The sequence below is a fragment of the Poromitra crassiceps genome (genome assembly GCF_964638095.1).
Source record: "Poromitra crassiceps genome assembly, chromosome: 10".
NCBI lineage: Eukaryota > Metazoa > Chordata > Actinopteri > Beryciformes > Melamphaidae > Poromitra > Poromitra crassiceps.
The window spans coordinates 3,332,015-3,342,940 of NC_139631.1; positions in this window are offsets into that span (position 1 = coordinate 3,332,015).

Consider the following 10,926-nt stretch of genomic DNA (forward strand, 5'->3'; position numbering starts at 1 on the left):
CGCCCAAGGCGCTCCTTCGTGGGCATCGGATGTTACTGTGGCCCGCTGCGCCTCGCAGCTTTTGCCGGTCTCAACGCGGAAGTCATTGAAACCTCTTAGAACGGCAATGATCGCGACAAGATTACACATCTAGAGTCACTTTTTGATGCCGATTCCGAAAATGCTCGTCATGAGTCTCTACAACGAACGGGCGCGGAGATACGATGTAGTTTCAACTAAGGTAAGTTTTACAAAAAAAAACATGAAACTGCCCATTTTCGACTTCCAGCTAGTTTTCACAAGAAACGCAAATGAGCTTCATCCTATGGAATCAAATAAGGGCCAAGCTTCAAATAATTAGTTTGCACCGGAAAATCCGCGTTCGCAGGTCATATGACCATTTTTCCATGATTGATAACTGCAGGGTACTTTTCATGTAAATCTCCATGTAATTGGTTGCTGTGCTGTGCTGTGTGATGTGCTGGGGAAATAGCGGGGGGGGGCAAACACAATAGAAACTACAAATTTGATGTCTTGAGTCGAACTGAGAGGTGTAAGATCAGAAAAATAATTATTTTTGGGGAAAGTGGCTGGGAGTCGATTTTTTTTGTTTGTTTTTTTGCAAAATTAACATTGAAGTCAATGGGAAAACTATGCAATGGATGTTGAAGCCTTGTAACTCAACCAAATGTTCAATCAACCCCAAGGTTAGATATTAAGGTCAAATTTCAAGGTATTTGGTACAGGATGCCCGCTGAAAAAAATTAAATACATTAATTTTGTAAAAATTTCCTGGAGGTCTCAAAAAGGCGGTTTTAATGGGAGTCAATGGGCGTGCCGGTGGACCCCAGCAGACGTTTAAGGAGTATTTGAGTTTCTGGGTGCCAGGACGATGTTTTTCTATTTTTTTCAACGTGAATTACCATAATAAACCATAAAAACAACCTGTGCTTAATCTTACACTTTTCGCTCCAGGATTTTCCAAATTACACTTACGCGATTATTGCTTCGCACCAGCTGGGTGGACCAGCAGGGTATGTTATTATGCTATGCTGCCATAGGCGGATTATGACACGACGGGCCCCTGGGCCTGGATGCATAAAGGCGCACATACACACAATTAAGGCCAGAATAATAACTAATCACACTAACCACATCAAAAGTGAGGAGCTCTTTTGTATTTAACTTTGGTTCTATAGTACTTTCATATACGGAACACTATAAATATCTAGGCTTGACGCTAGATGAGCATATGACCTTTAAGGAGGGAGTCAATGTCCTAGCTCAATCTGCGGGAAGAGCATTGGGTTCTGTACTAAACAAAGTTAAACACTGCGGTAATCTAGGTTTTCATACTTATACACAATTGTATACCTCATGTGTCTGTCCGGTGTCGGATTATGCTTCTGGTGTTTGGGGTTCCCGTGAACACCCAAGCTGTAACTCTATACATCACAGAGCCATCCGATATTTTCTAGGAGTCCATAAACTCACTCCAGTTTTAGCCATTAGTGGTGACATGGGTTGGGAGCCCCCAAACATCAGACACAAAGTTCAAATGCTCCGACTCTGGAATAGGCTGGTGAGAATGTCTGACCAGAGATTAACTAAAAAGATCTTCAACTGGGACATTGCTCATGGTCATCCATGGGCAAATGAATTGAAAGCCTTGTTTTACTCAAACAATCTGTCATTTATTTTTCATAACAGGTTAATCTGTGACACACGTGTGACTATGAATAACATGTTTATGCTGTACAAAGACAAATGGTCTGCCGACCTATGGCATAAACCAAAACTAAGAACCTATCGCCTCATAAAAGATAGTTACTGTGTGGAAACATATGTGAAATTTGACTTAAACAGACGAAAAAGATCTCTGTGTGCACAGTTACGCTCGGGGACTCTTCCCTTAGCACTAGAAACTGGTAGACTCAAAGCTATCCCTGAAGAAGATAGACTTTGTCTAGTATGTGAACTACAGGAAATTGAAAACGAAATTCATTTCTTGTTCTACTGTACAGCTTATGATGAGGCAAGGGTTGTACTTTTTAGTAAAATGTCTTTAATTTATGCTGACTTTTTTGAGTTGGACGACTATGAGAAACTCGAGCTATGTTTTAAAAAAGGTATCTTTTTCACTGCAAACTTTATCTGCCAGGCTTGGGAGCAAAGACAAAGCATTTTGTTTGGAGAATGATGTACGGATCTGTTTTTGGGGGTCGGAGCAATATGTTGCTCCGCGTCTTATGTTGTTTTGAATGTATTGGTGCTGTGACGTTTTTATTGTATTGTTTTATACATTGTTCTTACTGCTGTATTCTCTGTGTGTCCTGCAAGCCCATGTGGGCTGGGCACAGCAATGTGTATGACACCTTAATAAATAAATCAATCAATCAATCAATCAAAACTAAGATACACTCACCTGCATCTCAACAGGATTTACAGCACAGCCACCTGAACACTCAAAGCCAACAGCACAATAAGAAGAAATAAACTCACCTGAATCCAATACAGGATTTACAATGCAGGTACACTCAATTAAAGCCAAAAGCACAATACCATTTTGTCAAAAATATAGGGTTGGGGCCCTAAGCCACTGTAACATCCCCACACATCCCCCCACCAGTTGAAAAAAACTGGTGCTGGACTAAAAGAGACTCAAAGTAAAGAAAGGAATTCTACTGACTACTATTGATCCTGTGACAGGAAAAGTATTTGTCCAAGACCAGACAGGCCACTGGCCATCGGTTATCACATCCAGGTCAAACCTATTGTGAGGAGTGTTTGTAACATCTGCTAATCTGCAAAACTAGTTTGAATTGCTATAGTTGTTTTTGTCCGATGTAAATAAGGCCCATACAGGGGGAGTGGGGGACAAGCCTTATTTACATTGGGGAAAAACAACTATTGTAATGCTTATGTTAACATCTGCTGACCTGTTAAGCAAAGAATACATGGAGCTGAACAGAGTGCATCTTGAGCAAGTTGAATGCATGGTCACTTAAGTTCATCTATTTTGCAGTGATGAGTGAGAAGAGGCCCATTGCAAGTGCCTATGAATCCCCATTATGTACAGTTTCACTCTGAAACGATCGTCACAAAACTAGTTTGCATTGCTATTGGTGTTTTTGCGGAATGTAAATAAGGGCCAGACAGAGGGACAAGCCTCAAATGTACATTTGGGAAAAACAACTACTGTGGTTCAAACAAGGCGGTAGAAGAAAATATGTACTATATACATGGTACTATATATATATATGTATGTATCTAGGCTATATATATATACACACACACACACACACACACACACACACACACACACACACACACACACACACACACACACATGTATAGTGTATGTATGTATTTACAATTTATATATATATATATATATATATATATATATATATATATATATATATATATATATATATATATATATATATATATGTATATATATATATATATATATATATATATATATATATATATATGTATATATATATATATATATGTATATATATATATATGTATATATATATATATATATATATATATATATATGTATATATATATATATATATGTATATATATATATTATTGTGCAATGGTTGAACTAGTGATGTTTTTGCAAAAAGGACACATACAAATTAAACAAAGGCGCAAGAAAAAGGCGCACACACACAAAAAATAAAAAACCGTGAAAACACACCACACCATTATACACAAAATAAAGAAATAGTTTGAAACTTCCAGGCCAGTGAAGTCCCAACAATCTACAAAAACATGCAATAATATAAAATCATAGATAAAAAGTTGAATCATACACAATAAATAAAACCAAACGTAAAGGGTTAGCCTTCCCAATGGCCAGCAGCATCTGTTATTCTGGCCTCATAATAAGCACTGAGGCGGGTGGTCAGAAAGTCAAATAACATTAAAATATATTATTATATATATATATTATAAAGTATGCTTTGGTGCGATCATTGTCTTTCAATATCCTCATTCAGCCTCGCTTGGTGTTCTTGGCTTCTCACAGGAATGGTAACCTACAGGAATGGTGTCCCTGTAACAGGTGGGCACAGGGCGTGGTTTTTGCGTAACCGGATGCGCGTCAGGTAGAGTGTCGTGACGTAGGCTAGGCTACTTACGTGGATTGGTAGCGACGCAGTCACAGCAGGTTTTCAACTGCCATAAAACACAAAAGACGTTTTGCAAGAATGGAGAAAGAAAATTCCGTGAAGTCACTCAAAACGACGCCGTTTGAGAGACGGACTTTACAGGAGAAGCTCCGAGTGAAAGAGCTTGGACCAGATCACCCTGAGCTCGCCATTAAACAACAGGCTACAGACAGAGGAAGAAAATACACCCGGTCTTTTTCAAGTAGCTGGTTTACAAAGAAGGCCTGGCTAACAGCATGTAGCCAAGCTAATACTTTATTCTGCTTTCCCTGCCTCCTATTTCAGTCAACTGGAACCGACAGATCATGGATTGAGACAGGTACTTCTGATATAAAGCATTTGGCAGATAAAGCAAAAAAACATGAACAGAGCCAGATCCATATGCTAAATGCAATGAAACTAGCCATGTTGGGAAGAGTGAACATTGATGCTCAGCTGGATGAAGGCTATAGGATCGGGATCCGAAAGCACAACGAGGAGGTTGATAAAAACAGGCACATCCTCTCCAAAATAATAGACTGTGTCCAATTCTGTGGTGTCTTTGAGCTAGCCCTCGTGGCCATGATGAAACTGAAAGCTCAACAAATCCTGGCATTTTTAGAGGATTGGTGGATTTGGTAGCACAACTGGATACTGCTACTGTGTTTAAGGGGACATCTAAGACCTCACAGATACAGAATGAACTCCTTGACTGCATGCTCTCAGTTTTGAAAGAGAACATAATTGAAGAAATCAGGAGTGCAGACTTTGTCTCTATCCAGGCCGATGAAACAACAGACGTTTCCACTCAGTGTCAGCTGGTGCTTGTGATCCGTTACATTGACAAAGCCAATGAGGTGCAAGAGAGGTTTTTTGAGTTTATATCTCTCCAGACTGTCACAGCTGATTCTATCGCCACATCACTTCTGGATAGGTTGAGCTCCATTCTCCCTGATGACCAAAAGAGCAAGCTCATTTCCCAAGCATATGATGGTACAAGTGTCATGAGAGGAGCCACAGGTGGTGTGCAGAAGAAGGTGCAAGATGTGTATATGAATGCACACTATGTCCACTGCTATGCTCACCAACTTAACCTCATCATGCAGCAGGTGACATCTCGCATCTCAAAGGTTAGTCAGTTCTTTTCTGACCTGGCTGGATTCACTGGCTTTTTTTCAAGATCTCCCAAAAGAACATGCATGCTTGATAAGGTGGTGGCACACAGACTCCCAAGAGCAAGCACAGTAAGATGGAACTTCAATAGCTGTACTGTGAACACTGTGTTTGAGCATAAAGAGGACCTCCTCAAGTGTTTTGAAACCATCATCGAGTCAGGCGAGTTTGATCCTACTACTGTGCGAGAAGCTGGAGGGTTTGTCAGGCTACTGGAGGATGCTACTTTCAGCTTCTTCCTGGATCTGTTCCATCACATCATGCCTCATGTGGACATTCTCTACAGCCAGTTCCAGAAGCGGACCATTGACTCAGTCTTTGTCCAGGGCATCATGCAGCAGTTCACAGACAACGTGCAAAAGATCAGGTAAATTAGTACTTATGTTGTGCTGTCTAATACTGTTATTGTATTAAATGTACAGTATATGTTGCTTGAACAACTTAAAGGAACACTCTGCCCATTTTCAACCATCTTTGTATCATTAGAACATCAGTAGTATATCAGAAAACTGTAAACTGTTTTGAAGTCTGTCATTTAATTTGACAGTTATTGAGTGTTAAAGTGTGGACCAGTGACATCACTGGTCCACACTAACTCAAATGAATAACTCATTAACTCAAATCAACTCTCAATAACTGTCAAACTAGATGAATGACAGAATATTTGACAGTTATTGAGAGTTGATTTGAGTTAATGAGTTATTAATTTGAGTTAGTGTGGACCAGTGATGTTACTGGTCCACACTTTAACACTCAATAACTGTCAAATTAAATGACAGACTTCAAAACAGTTTACAGTTTTCTGATATACTACTGATGTTCTAATGATACAAAGCTGGTTGAAAATGGGCGGAGTGTTCCTTTAAAGGGGTACAATTCTGAAAATAAATGTATTTGGTGTTTATGGTTAGAACTGATGTTAATTAAAAAAATATTTTTTTATAGCATTTTTAATTTGTGTACATTTTTCTCCGCTAAGCCCCATCCAATATTTTGTGTGTGTGTAATTTTTAAGATATTTCATGTGTTGCTGGGTCAAAGTAAAAAAAATAAAAGCTGTGGCTAAAATTGAGTTATGACATATGGCCATTGAGTGATACATTGAGTGAACTAATGTAACATGTCTGATTGATTATTTCACCTGGCAACTAAGGCTTATCATTTCTCTTCTGCTTCTGTTCAGAGATTCCCTCCCTACTCTCTGTGGAGAACATGGCGCCAGCGTGGCTCAGCAGCAGCCGGCTAAGACTTCCTCAGGAACACAATGACACAGGATTGTCTTAATGCATTGGCTATGCTCTCTATGGAGAAGAAGCTTGTTAAAAGCATCCCCGACTTTAACCATAGAGTCATTGAGCGATTTGCATCTCTCAAGGACAGAAGGGCAAAATTTATGTACAAAAAGTAATTGCCCATCTTAGTTTCTGAATTTGAGAGACAGAAATCAAGGCATTGAAAGTTTTTGAAAATAGACCTACATAGACACTGGGTCATTGAAAGGGCTTGAATTAATATGTTTTGAGCAAGAATAGAAATTTAAGTTCTCTCTTCTTCTTTTTTACTTTATCACAGAGAATGCTTTATCAAAATGCATATCTTTTTCTTGAAAGAATTAAAGACTGTACTTTCTTGTCATATTGTCTTCTTCTAACTAACTGGTCATGTTAATTTCTTCAAGTACAACAGTATTTTGTCTTGTTTGTTAACTGGCTTTCTACTCTCTTAACTGGTTATTATTTTTGTGCACTGAACTGATGTGTCTAGACTCTACATTACTTTTGTAGCAGTAAGATTAATTCTATGGTGAGATTTTCCCTATATTCTCATGCTAAAATTTACTGTAAATCCACATTTTAAAGCTGATATTAATAAAAAAATCTTCCTGGGGAGGATGTCCCCAGAGCTCCCTATGGGGTCTGAGGTCCCTCTCACTTGCGTCCCACCAAAATGTTGGATCACCAGCTGCCACTGCAACCCACTGAACCCAGTTACTACTGTATTCACCTTAGAAGAGACTGTCTGGCTAGAGAGACTAACAGGAAGTGTGTAAATACAACCGGAAGGTCCGATTGTATTAACACTTCCTGTGACATAAACCTAGTCTGACTCATAATGTGAGTCAAACTAGGTTTGGTGAATCACCAGGTGAATCAGACTAGTTTGAGCAGGTAAAACAGCTGGCGTTTTGAACAGGAAGTTGTGATACAATGGGTCAAGTGGGCGGGGCTACATAAGGTGAATACAAGGTAACCATTAAGACACAGCCAGACATTTTCTGGGTTGACTTGTCTTATTGCCTGGTTGTGTGCCAGGGTGAGACCTAGCCAACTGAAAATACAATATGGAGACTCTTGAGACTAATGTGTGTCGATGTGCCATCTGTGCGCGCAGGCAGGCAGTGTGTGTCATAATATCCTGGGGATGATGAGAAGCAGATAGAGGAAGGAGAAGAGGTCCCAAAGTGTCACAACTCATTTACCAATTGATCTCCTTTCTTTCTTACTTCTTCTCATCCACCCTTCCTCTTTTTAAATTCAACTCTTCTGCTTGAAACTCTCCCCCATCCATTTCATACTTGCCTTTGCTACCACCCTCTCCTTCTTATCTCCTGTCACCTTTTCTTTTGCACCACACGTTTCAAAAATGTATTAAACATGGGTAATTTACAGCAGGGCGATGTGGGAATTTAGGACTTAAATCATGAGAGAGATAACGAGGAAAAGAGTGGAAGAGAGATACAAAGTATGGAGACAAGATAGGTGGTTTTTATCCTCATTTAGACTTGGACAACTATTTTGAATACCATATCAGTGGTGAGGGATCAGTTTGTCCCTGTGAAGAGGCCCTGGGTTATGGGCCCCCTGAGCTCTTGGGGCCTGGTAGGCCCGTTCGGTAATACATCCCTGTATGCTGCAAATTGGAGTGGATTGTGTTTTATTATGCAACGACGAGTAAACTCCATCTATCTATCCTTTTGAAGGCCACAATCCGATCAAAATGTCAATGATCAATACAAGTGTTGCATAATGGGAAATATTGATATACTATACAAGGTGATGGCAGGTGATGAAGCTTAAGTTGAAGTATTGTAAATGTGCTATAATGAGCTGTAATGTTTTGGCTTAAGTAACATTTGCATAATGCACAGTGAATGGAAAGATATAGTCAATACTTACTGCTTACAGTGAAAACATGTAGGCCCGTAATAGATGCTGATGAATGACAAAGATCCATGTTGGATTAGTATGATGTCTTATGCTGCCTTCATGTCGAATCGTAATTTCTATTTCCGAGTTGAGCAGGGGTAAACACGAGCATGCAAGTGCTTTTGGTTGTAAATCAGGGGTGTCAAACTCAGTTTTATCCCGACAAAGTCAATTGTCGTGCTTGGACACGAAGGGCAAAGTTATCAAGAGCGTGTCCATCTCTTACTCTGATAGGAGGAAGATCCATGAGGCAGAGATGGGGACTTGAGACTTGGACTTGAGTCAGACTTAAGTTGCACACACAGTGACTTGAGACTCATCCTCAAAGACTTCGGACTTGACTTGGACTTGAGGTTTGGGACTTGTGAACAATCTTTATTTTTATTTTATTTTTGGTGCATTAACAGGAAATGTGTACTAAAGTCATCTAATCAATGCTGATACTGTATGCCAATAGCCTAGATAAATGCGTGAGGATAAGACACTAGGTTACTTGCTTTGAATTCCTTCGTTTTAGCTCTGCAGTGTTCTAAGCAGACCGGATGGCATGCAGCAAATGATAGAACACTCTTCCATAAGATGATTTAGACTTGAATTGGACTTGTGATCAAAGACTTGAGACTTCGCTTGGACTTGCAAAAATTGACTTGTGACCATCTCTGCCATGATGTTCCTGAGCTCCTTCAATGCTAGTTGTCATGGTAGTCCGTAACGTTCATCAAGAGCCTTGATGGCTTGGGTGTAAGCCAGGGTTAGAGGCATAGGAGACACTCTTGGACATTCCTCGGTCAGCATTGATGTCACAGCTGCATGACACTGAAACTCCCAAAGTTTCAACTCCTCTCCCTGCTCCAGCTGTAGTGTCTCCTCCATTGCCAGCTCCAGTGCCACCTACGAGCCAGGCCAATCCAAGTGCCCTCACCATTCCTTCTCCCAGCAAAAAGTTCCACCTCAGTCTCTGATCCTAACCTAGCCTCACTGTCAACTGTGTCAGGCCCAGCTCTAGCACTTGTTCCAGCTGCTCCTTCAGTCATCTACTCCTTCCCAGCCACTATGGACAGTTCCACTTGCCATCCCTAATGTTCCAAATGCCAAGAGTTTCCAGACTTTTCAAAATCTTCTTGATCCATGTCACCCCAAACCTTCTCATCGTGGGACGACATGATGTGTCGCTCCCTCTAGTGTCCTACCCGACTCTGATATCCTTTGAAGACGTTGAAAACATTCCACCAAATCCTACTTGCAAACAAGGAACAAATGACAAAGGGACAATACAGACCTCCAGTTGAACTCAATCGTGATGATGATTGTCGACTCCCAGCTCCCAAGAGCCCTTTGGCCTGTCGGAAAATTGACCTGCCTCCCTCTAAGTAAAGATGGCTGCATCAGGACCGCTAAAGTCCATTACACTGTCAGGCCTGTGGCACACCTCCTCACTCCTTATTTAAAGTTTGCACTCCTCAGTCTCATTCATTCACACCGATGCATGGGGCGGCAGTATCGCTGGCACCACTGATTAAAGGCAGCCCATGTGTGTTTTTCTCCCATGCTCAAATGATTGCTTGCTGATGCTTGCTGCAAATAAATATTGTTCATTTTGTTGAAAGCGGTTTTCTGGACATTCATGGTGACACTCAGCTTCAAGCATTGAACCTTATCCCTCCAATACAATCTGTCTTACCAACTTACTTGGTGGGCAGACATCCCATGTCTTTGAGGCATGCAACGATGCGTGCCTTGATTTGGGTGTCTGAGGAACGGAAGGAGAGGTAGAGCTGAGTGTCATCGGCATAGCAGTGATAAGATAAGCCATGAGATGAGATCACATGACCAAGAGATCTGATATAGAGAAGGAATAGCAAGGGGCCCAGGACTGAGCCCTGGGGGACGCCGGTGCTAAGAGTGCAGGATCTGGATCTGGAGGAAGTAATCACAGTTGAGCAAATTGTGATTGACAGACAGACAGACAGACAGCAAACACACACACACACACACACACACACACACACACACACACACACACACACACACACACACACACACACACACACACACACACACACACACACACCTGCCCGAGTGACGTCACTCCTGTCACAAATTGGGCAGACAGAGCCCATTACAGTAGCCAATTTTATATTAAACTGCCCGAGTGACATCACTTCCTTCACAAATCAGACAGACAGACACCACCCACTTAGCCAATTGAAAATGCATTCATTACAGGATCAAATTTGGACCCACTTCAGCTGAACTACACCACGCACTACGATCTTTACCATGAGGTGAGCTCTGCTCGTAATCCTGATATTCCCGACATCACTTGAAGGCAGCATTGGGCCTGTGTCCTCTCAGCTTCCGGTAAAGGAAGCTCAGTCAGCTGTCACAATCTGAAAGGCGAG